The following is a 10,065-nucleotide window of genomic DNA, read 5'->3' as shown; positions in this document are numbered from 1 at the left end:
GTGCAGCCCAGTGATCCAAGCAGGTCTGTCAGAATGGGGAGGGAGCTAATGGACAGCACAGTCCCTCCTGGGGTTTATCTCCACATCAGCAGCTGAATATCTGCTGCAGAATAAGGACAAAATCCATGTCTTTTCCTCATAGCATCATTTTGGCAAGCATCTCAAGAAAGAAACTTGTACTAGCCATGCTTTCCTACTTGACCTTTAACAGGCTCAGGTGTCATCTCAGTCATGCTGAAACGTTGCAAAGGCTTAGAAGTGCTGTGTTGTTGTAGCCCCATGGGGTGTGCTGGGGGCAGCAGGCAGGGGCAGAGCTCAGCCAGGTGGGCAAGGTGCTCCACCAACATTCCTTGTAGGTGCCAGGCATGCAGTGAGCAGCCTGGTGTGGCTGTCCCCTCCTAATGCCCAAACTGGCTGACGGTCACCCTGAGGGACTGAGGGTCTTGTTCATGTGCTGCAGCTGATAATGGAAGAGGTCTGGCCTCAGGCTTTTGGATAAGATCAGTTTGTAGCAGCTGTCAAGCTCATGAAATACCCCTGCTGGGCAATCCTATCTTACGCTGTGGGAAGAAAGATAAGAGTTAATTGAAGGAGAGCACAGTAAGAGGCCCTGTGCCAATAAAGTGGCCTCCTGGTCTCCTCTCCCCAAAGTGAAATTCCCCTCTACTCTGCTACAGCCTCCTCACCAGAATTGTTCTTCCTTTGTGTAGGGGAGCTGCTTTCTCCCCAGGAACATCAGAGACATAGGTGAAGGAGTTTTGCCAAAGCATGACATGGCTGCTGCTCCCCTGGACCTTCTGGTGGAGCCGGGAAGGCATGGAAGAGAGCTGTGAGTAGGGAAGAGCAGGCGTATGAGGAGCTACCTCATGTCATGATCAGTGCTAAAACATCTGCCAGCTACTGTCCAGGGCATCCAAGCTGGTATTTAAGGGAAGAGGAGGAGGGCAGAGATCAGCAGAGCTGGCCCAGTGAATAAGCCAGGCTCTGTGCATGTAGCACACAAGACAGCAGGCCAGGTGGAGAGTATGGGCAGGCACAGAAATGGCTGCTTGAGAAGATGAGCTGGATGAGCAGGAAGCAGGATTTGAGTCATGTAACTTTGTCACACTCGCAGTCCAGGGGTGGGGCGTCTCTTTCTGTGCAGAGCTCCCATCCAAAGTGCAATTCACCCTTTGGGCAGGGGCCTGAGTTGCCTGCCTTGCTGGACCTCCTGCTTCCCCCCCCCTTATTTCACCTCAGCACCAGCTACCTTGCTCTCACTTCCTGTGACTCTTTCCACCACTACTGTCTATTCTAGCTTTCCTTTCCTACAAAACACCCACTCTGGCTGGTTTATTTTTCCTCTTTGAATGATACCTCAGGACTCCACCTAAGCACTTGTCAGCCTAAGGGAGGCGAGGGGACTTCCAAGGTGTCCTTTTGGCTTCAGATCAATGTTCCTCGTGATCAGGCAATACCCTGACTAGCCCCTCTTTGTGTTGCTTTGCTGTTGGCTGCTTTTGTCAGAGCCACCAGGAATGATTCCTGGCTCTGAAAGGAACCTCTTTGCTGCCTTCTGCCATGGAAAGTGCACAGCCTGTGCCTACTCCCCATTTTGAGTCTCACTGGGCACATGGTGCACCCTGGGCTCAGAGCCCATGGTGAGAGCAGGCCCTGCTAAAGCGAGGTTTGATCTTCCCACCTGGCTGTCACCAGCGTTGGCCTCAATCAGGTGCCAGCGCCTCGCCTGCCTTTGGTTTGGGTGCTATTGTTCGACAGTTTCTGCCTCGGGTGCATCTGCAATGTAGTTTTGAGATAACAGGAAGAGATAAAGCCACGACAGAGATGCTCATTGGTTGCATTTCCCACACGCTTTCTCTGCCTACGTGAAAACAGCAGGCAAGTGTTTTGGGCTGCTGCCTGGCCTCCCACACAAATACCTGCTTTCATTTTCAGCCCCTTTGTGCGGCATGGGGCAGGCGAGCGAGCACAGTGCAAAGGCAGAGGGGTGTGAGGAGAAATGGTCTTGGTGCAGTCACTGCTGACCACTGAGGGGAACAGCTCTGAAACAACACTGCCTGCAGGCATCCCCAGACTGCATTTCTGTCTTTGCCACTCCCTGGCTCAACAGCAGGGAAATGGGGACAGGCAGTAAGGCTGGTGCATTTGGACAACCAGCTCTCGCTGGGACTGCCGGTGTTAGGCAAACCCCTCTTCCTCTGTTAAAGGCAAAGTGAGCTTTCCCATGAATAATGGCAATAAAGTAAAGGCATGCTTGTTTGCCAACAAGCTCCTGTGGAAGGGTGCCCTGGTCTCCAGCTTTTCTTCAATAAAACATGCATGCACATCACGTGCTTCCATGATGGGCTCTTTGCAAAGCCTACGTCAGTCCCTTCCCCACTTGGCTGGATGCCCCAGAGCCCCCTGTGGTTGTTGGCAGGTTTTCTGGAGGATTCTGCTGGGCAGTGCCTAGAAAGGAACTCTGTGCCAGGGCCCTGGGGGCTTGCCCTGCTCTGCTCTTACTCCTGCATCATCTCACAATGCCGGTGTGCCCTGTCTGTCCCCTGTGACTTGTTCTGCCCTGAGCACTAGCAAGATGGCAAACCAGGGAGAGCAAGGGCAGTCTGTAGGCTTGGGATGCTCCTGTGATGCTCCTGCTTGTATTCCTGCTGGGAATGGGATCCCAATTTCTCCTCTTGTATGAGAAGGGAGTAATTGTCAGTATCAGTTTATGCCGGCACTGCTGTTTTCTTCCATCTCTGCTTTCCTGGCGGTTTTTACAGCTGTTGAAGGCACCACCTGAGGGAGCTGTGTCTCCGGGAATGGCTGTGCTGAGGATGCTGTGTCTCCAAGAGTGGCTGTACAACCCCAGGCTGTACAAACTGCAGGGGCGACTGCAAGACCCGTGTGCTGCAGACACACCAGTCACTGTAGTGACCAATTCCAGTTGGCTTCAATGATTTCAGTAGCCAGGGCCACTGTAGTAAATGGCAGAAGGAGGATGTGGTTCCTATTGCAAGGGAAGTGCTGGTATCTCAAACCCAAAATTCAACCAGCAACACCTCTAACTCTCTTCTGCTGAGCTTACAGTTTCTATAGACTCTTATTTTTCTTTTAGCCATTTATAAAAAGACAAGCTTAGCCTAAAGCTAGCCTCTGCAAAAGAGGAACCGAGTAACATGGAGATTTTTAAAAAGTGCTGTCAGGAAGGAAACTTGTCTGCACAGCAAGTGACCTTTAGTAGCCTTTAGGCCCAGTAGTGGAATCTAAATACCGAGTGTTGAAGGAGTTGCTAGGAATCCAAAATTTTCCAGAGGAAGGTCTGTTTAATAAGGAAAAAGGGGTCTCTTCATGAAACATCTCATCTTACCTAGAAATTCAGGCTGCCACGTGGGTTGGCTAGTCTGATGGGGCTGAGAACACTGAATGTGTCTGTCCCTGACTGTTGCTGCAAAACTACATTCTCTTATCAGGATGATTCTTGTCCATCTCACCCCTCTTCCTTGGCACAGGTTTGGCTGGATATGTTCTAGGGAAGAGAGACTGGATATGTATGTTTCTGAATATCAAATGTTACGTGCAGTAGACCTCTCTGTTGATGTTGGCAACATCAGGAAAACTGGATTTCCCTTACATTGGAAAACCACCAAGCTGCATCTCCAAAGAGCCACAGGTGCCAGGGTTAGAGGGGCTGTCAACAGCATAAGGAGAGGCATTTCAAGATGGCAATTGTAGAAGAAGTAGCTGTGAATCTCCTTTGTCTCAAAGCATCTGTGCTAGGGAAGAGCATCTGTGACAGAGCACCTTAGGCAAATGCGGGCGTGATGTCTTATCTAGAGATGAAAAAATGCAGCATGGCCAGCAGGCACCAAAGCAGCTGTCTCAACTGACTCAACACATGTACACACATGTTCAGCAGCAGGAACTGCTGGTCCTCTCCCTCTCCTGGAGTTTTGAAGGACATGTGCTTCTGAAGGCCTCATAAGAAATGGTACAGAGGAAAGGTTTACAAGCCTAGGTTGACCAGAAGGGAAGCAAAAGCTCTGCTTCTCCGAGGTGTAAAAGGGAGGTGCTGCATCCTTTTGGAGAAAAACTGCAGCAGGAAGCTGGGATGAAAGAAATGATGCAGATGATGTTTCTTTGTGGGGCAGGTGAGGCTTAGCCCAGCTCTGCAGATTGCACTGCACGGACCTTCTGTGGGCTGAGTCTGGGGATGGGCATGGTTGCCTGGCCTTGGCCCTTCTCCCACGTGGGACTTGGCTGGCTGCTCTGCTGCTTCTCCCAGCTCCCAGGGCCATGTGGCTGCGTGGAGAGCAAGCGGATGGTGTCGTGGGGCAGTCATGTCTTGGAAGCAGAAGCTTGTCTGCAGATGGTGTGGTGGCACCCAGCCAGGAGCCCAGGCCATGGATGTGTGCCATGGGTCTCCCGGCAGCTTTGGCGGGCTCAACACCTACCTATTGCCACTTTAGGGTCAGCCTTTTGGTCAGCTACGGGCCAGAGTTGGCCAGGACAGATGCTCTACCTAAAATGTGCCACTGAAGACATTTTCTGGGGAGAATTGTATGCACAAAGAATGGGAATTTCCTGCTATGCCCTGCCTGCAGCAGCTTGCTTGGTGCTGATGTGAGCATAGGGTGCCCAAGAACATGTTGGTGCTGTCATCTAGTGGGACCTCACAAGCACAGCTCAGCCATGGCTCTGTGCCCTTCCTCCCCTGCCTTTTACTCCTGCCTTGCATTAATTTACATCCTGACTATCAGGCCTGTGAGTATTTTGTGGACATAAGGCTTTTGCTTAAAACAGGCAGTGTGAAAGTTCTTATTGTTATAGGCTTCATACACAATTTCTGTCAGGCTTGTTTATCAGAGGCCAAGACTTAAAGGGAGCTCATCCAAACTCTTGAACTCTGATGGCCCTCACATACTTTCCCCCAGCAGAGTGTATTTTGTAGAAGAGATCAGCCCAATGCACAAACAGAATAATGGTTAGCTGCCCATCTAATTTAGATCTCATTTTGCACCCAAGGAGATACGAGTGGTCAAGACTAGAGACTTCTCTTAAGCTCTTGATTTCTATTATTTATTTGAAACACAAATCACTATTTTTTGCTTGTGATCTCCACTACAATCAGTTTCAGGTTTTGGTTCCTCTTGCAGCTGCTCAGACGTGTTCTACCACTTCCATAACACGTGGCAAACGTCCCTGTCTGCTGCCTTGAAATTTCCCAGAGAGTGCATTGAGAAAACTTGTTTTACAGAACACAAAAATTACTGTCAGATACTCAGCATTTGGGATGTGTTCAAGGCTGAGTGGCAATGGAAGGGCAGAGGTGGGATTAGGGCTTTCCAGCTTCTCTAATGGCTTTGACCTGTATGTGTCTCCTCATTCCCCACAAAGCAGAAGGAATCCTGGAACATCTGACATTGCTAATTCGGGTGGAGGAACTGGGCAAGAGGCGACAAGGAACTGAAAGAACTCTCCCAAATGGGCAGCACTGTCATATTTTTGTTTTTAAAGATGCAGGGATTTCTTAACCCTGATTTAAATAGAATTGTGGAATAACCCATGTGCTATTCTTCTCTCCCTTCCTTATTACTCTTCTTTTTTGGGAAGCACATTAATCTGCAGGTTACATCTGTGTAAATACACTGTTTACCTTCTGAAGAATTCCTAACTTTATTTCTCTTATTCTGCTCTGCTGTATAAATCACTCCTTGCCCCCTGGTTAACTATGTCCAGCTCATGGTGTCAGCTATGAAAGCTGTAGAAACTCAGTGGTGCAAGCTGATGGTGAGTAGAAGAACGTGTTGCTGGGATTCTGTTTCTGCACATGGGGATGATGTGGAGGTCGTGAAAAAGGAAAAAAACCCAACCCACAAATCTTTGGAATCCTTGAATCATTTAGCTTGCGAAAGACCTCTAAGGTCATTGAGTCCAACCATTAACCCTGCACTGCCAAATCCACCACTAAGCCATGTCTGAAAGTGACACATCTTTGTCTTTTAAATACCCCTGAGGATGGTGACTCCACCACTTCTCTTGACAGCCTGACCACCCTTCTGGTGAAGAAATTGTTTGTAATATCCAATCGAAACCTCCCCTGGTACACCTTGAGGCCATTTCCTGTCACGTGTTACCTGGGGAGAAGAGCCTGACCCCCACCAGGCTACACCCACCTTTCAGGCACTTGTAGAGAATGAGAAGGTCCCCCTGAGCCTCCTTTTCTCCAGGCTGAACCCCAGAGCTCCCTCAGCCCCATCTCATCATACTTGTGCTCCAGACCCTTCCCCAGCTCCGTTCCCTTCTCTGGACTCACTCCAGCCCCTCAATGTCATTCTTGTCATGCGGGGCCCAAAAATGAACACAGCATTCGAGATGTGACCTCACCGGTGCCAGCTATTTGCTCACACAATACTGTTTTTGGTGAAAGCTGCCCAAATGTGACTGTGCCGTACCAGAGGACAACCGGGACTCAGGCAGGCACATCGTGTGGAGCCCTGCGGGCACCACCAGCCCTCCCTGCCCCTGCCCAGCACCCCAATTTATTCCCCAATCTCCGGGAGGTGCCCCGGAGCCGAGAGGATAAACCCCTGCAAGGCCAGGAGAGGGCACCTGGAAACAACTGTTCTGTGCACGGCTCTGCTGCTGGGCTCTTCCCTTTCCCTTTTTTATTTTTTTTTCTCATTTTTTATTTTCGCCTCCCCCTGCCCCACCTCCCTTTGCACAAGCCCTGTGAGCCGTTTTCATCTTCCTGGGGAGCTCGCAGCTTTGTGCCATGAAAGGAGCGCACAAAGCACCGCTCGGTGTGCGGGCAGCAGCATCTCCTCTGTCCTGCCCCAGATTCTCTCCCCGACTCCACACACACGCCCATGCGTTCCCCCATATGAAACACAGGGGCACATGCAGGTGTATTGTCACCACGAAGCAATTCAGGTGCCAAAACCTGATATTTTTTTTCCCTGCACGAAACACTCGCCCCTCCCGAAACAGGCAGTAAAAGAGTACCTGCGTTCAAACCACGGTGGAAGGAGAAAACTGCCCCACCTCATTGAGCAAGAACAGCAGGCTGGAAGCAGTGCCTGGCTTGGATGTCTTTTTGAGCTGCACTACACCAGGGAGCTGGGAATGCTCGTTGGAACAGGCTGCCCAGGGAAGGGGTTGAATCATCATCCCTGGAAATGTTTAAAAGACTTGTAGATGTGGAGATTAGGGACCCGATTTAGTGGTAAGCTTGGCAGTGCTGAGCTAATGGTTGGACTCGATGATCTCAGGAGTCTTTTCCAACTTAAATGATTCTGTGACTCTCATTCTTTGTGTTAATACTGGTGGAATGTTGCTCCCTGAAATCCGGGTTTTCTGAAGGCTGAAAACACTGAGCCATCTAAGGTGTCAGGCTGGAGAAATGTACAGAGCCCAGCTGCACTGAGGGGTGGTTTGGTCCAACACCAATTTCAAACAGATTATAAAGCTCCTGGCATTTGTTTGGAGTGAATTTTGACACACCAGTCACATTGCAGCATCCTCGCCTTGCTTCCCTTCTGGGACAGTGAGCATCGTGTGGTCTTTCCGTCTCTCACGTGAGCAGAGATGGACTCTTTTCGTCCCCAGTTCCCAAACATGCACTGCTTCCTCCTCACTTCTCATGGGTGCTTGCAGATTCAGGCATGAAATCTCTACCAACAAATGCTTTTCACACGCTCTGCTGTGTGGCTTTGCTGTGTACACTTACGCCCTAATTGCGTCACTTCCCTGAAACTCCCTTCCTCAGGTGAGCACCACCTGTCTTAGTCAATGCATGACACAATAAACGTTTCATGCTCTGTAGCTGTGCCCAGGTAGTGCACACAGAACTCACATTATGTGCACACCTTCACTTATTAAGCACAAAGACACTGCCTGCCCTGTACTATATTCATTCTACAGACTGTGTGTATACAGGCACCTTTTCTATACAACTTCAAGTTAAAAAAAAAAAATTGTTTTCTTTGCACAGGCACACACACACACACGTACTTCCCTTTCTCTGGAAAAGACAAGCCTTTGTTGTCAGGCTGTCTTTGCTCCTCTGGTCTTTCTTTCCCCCCTTGTTTCTGGCTCTGTTTTCCTTAATGCCTGTCTCTCCTGCTTGTTCAGGCTGTCAACTAAAGCTGCAAGGTGCTGCAGATGTGCCGCTCGAAATCATGTTTGTCCAAGGCATTTTCCTAGGGCGACGTGTGGCTTGTTAAAATGGGCTCTGTGTGTGCTCCCTCAGTGAATCCCCCTGCCCTGTTTTAAGGGTACAAATGCAGCATTTTGACAAAGCACTTCTCCCTGGTGAGACACTCTGTGCTGTGCTCTGGTGGGAGTCTCCCTTAGGGAGGTGCACTTTCCATCCATGTTGCAAGAGCTAAAACCTGACAACTACTCTTGCAGACCCCTGCTCTTGCCAGGATGGACTGGGTGGCTCTGCTCAGCCTGCCTGAGGGAGCAGTGGGAAGCTGGGGTGCAACAAGTGGCAGAAAGTGATGTGGGTACTAGAGTGGCCAGGAGGGGTTTCAGGGTGGCTTGCTGGCATTGGTAAAGGCTTGTGGCTTTTGGGAGGGCACAGTTGGTGTAGGGGGTCCCTGCTCATGGAACGGGAGCAGGCAGCCAGGCTGTGCTGTGCTGCAGCACTGGGGAAGGGGAGGTTGTGGGGGTATCTATCCCCTCACTCCTGTGCTGAGCGCTCAGCACTGCACACCAGCCATTCCTGGGGATGTTTTTTGCACCTTGCTGTTGCCTGGCTCACACAGGACTCTCAAAGACCAGCCTTGCTGGAGCTTTGGCAAGTGATGGAGTGCCCCTGCCCAGAGCTGCCAGTCTCTGCAGAGGGGCAGGGCCTGAGCCCTGGGCAAAGGGCATTGGCCTCAGCCAGAGTTCAGCTGCTTCTCCAGCTGAGAAATAACATTTAGATAACAGCTTCCTGCTGCTCAGAGTGAATCACCTCTTACTGAAAGACCAGGACTGTGAGGAGGTATGTGGATGACACTGAGAAGTGTTGGCTTTATGGGATTTGACTGGTGCAAAACCAGCTTCTGGCTTTGCATGCCTGAGCACTAGTGGTGTCCTGTCCCAGTGCTCAGAGAAGACGCAGCAAAAAGAGCTGTGCCAAGTATCTCCATCCCTCCTCCCGGTCTGCACTGACCCCAAATGCATCCATGTGTCATGAGGCTCCACTGAAGCAGATTAATAGATATTAACTCACCTGCAAGGGATGTGGTGCGATGTGGTGTGGGAGGGAGCCCTGAGTCTCAGGATGTCTCTGACTCCTCTGGGGAAGGCATGGCCAGGCACTGTGCTGCCCCTGAGGGTTGTAGCATCTTGTGCTAAACAACATTTTTGTCATGAGACTGATATTGGAGGTGAGTGATATTTGAATAAAATGTATTCTAGGATACTGCTTATCCCTGTTGTGCTGTGCCAGCAGTACCCTTGGTACTCAACCCAATTTCCTCCCCTACTGGTCTCAGTCTGCTGGGCGTCTCACTGGGGTTAGGCTCCTAAATTGGTCATGTGCTCTTCACTTTTTCCTCCTCTTTTATATTTATTCTTTTCTGTTCAGAACAGACATGAAGCAGGAAGCAATGTCCAGCAGATGTACTGCACATCCTGCATGTTCTCCTCAGGACAGCCTCCTCAGAGCTGTGACACCAGTGCTGCTTCCAATTGCATCCCTCTTTTCATGCCTCCATCCCAACCTCATGGTGAGTCAGAACAGTCATATTTGTGTCTAACAGAGCCAGGTTTTGCATAAGCTGTTTTATTTTTCAGTGAGCTCTCTCATCTGCTCAGTCAGGCAATGGCAGCTGGTGCTACCACGACGGGGAGTGTCTTCAGCTCATTTTGCTCTGCCTCTCCTTTCTTTTGCACAGTAAACCAATGGCTCTGGCTCCCCACCCCCAGCAGCTTGCTGACCTGGAGACCTCTGGGCATAAACAAAATGCAGTGTTAGTGGAAAATTGGTGCAGCCCCCAGAAGGTCCTTAGGAAACATGTGAGCCTGGATGGAGCCAGCTGTTCTGTGTGGGAAGGCAGGAGGTTAGCCCAGATGATGCAGAGCAGAAAGGCG

General features: G+C 50.3%; 1 protein-coding gene across 1 annotated transcript in view; it reads left to right on the top strand.

The window, feature by feature from the left end:
- The first annotated feature begins 9,592 nt into the window (after positions 1–9,592).
- The window catches only part of PTGFRN (prostaglandin F2 receptor inhibitor), a 97,415-nt gene continuing 96,942 nt past the window's right edge, over positions 9,593–10,065 (top strand). The window contains exon 1 of the mRNA XM_085076159.1: positions 9,593–9,701. The gene's annotated coding sequence lies outside the window, so the exon portion shown is untranslated. The remainder of the gene's footprint in view (positions 9,702–10,065) is intronic.

Source organism: Lichenostomus cassidix, chromosome 1 (assembly GCF_008360975.1).
Source record: "Lichenostomus cassidix isolate B80296 chromosome 1, HeHo_3.0, whole genome shotgun sequence".
Taxonomy (NCBI): domain Eukaryota; kingdom Metazoa; phylum Chordata; class Aves; order Passeriformes; family Meliphagidae; genus Lichenostomus; species Lichenostomus cassidix.
The sequence above is the reverse complement of the archived record's forward strand: the minus strand, read 5'-3'. Positions and strand labels throughout refer to the sequence as shown.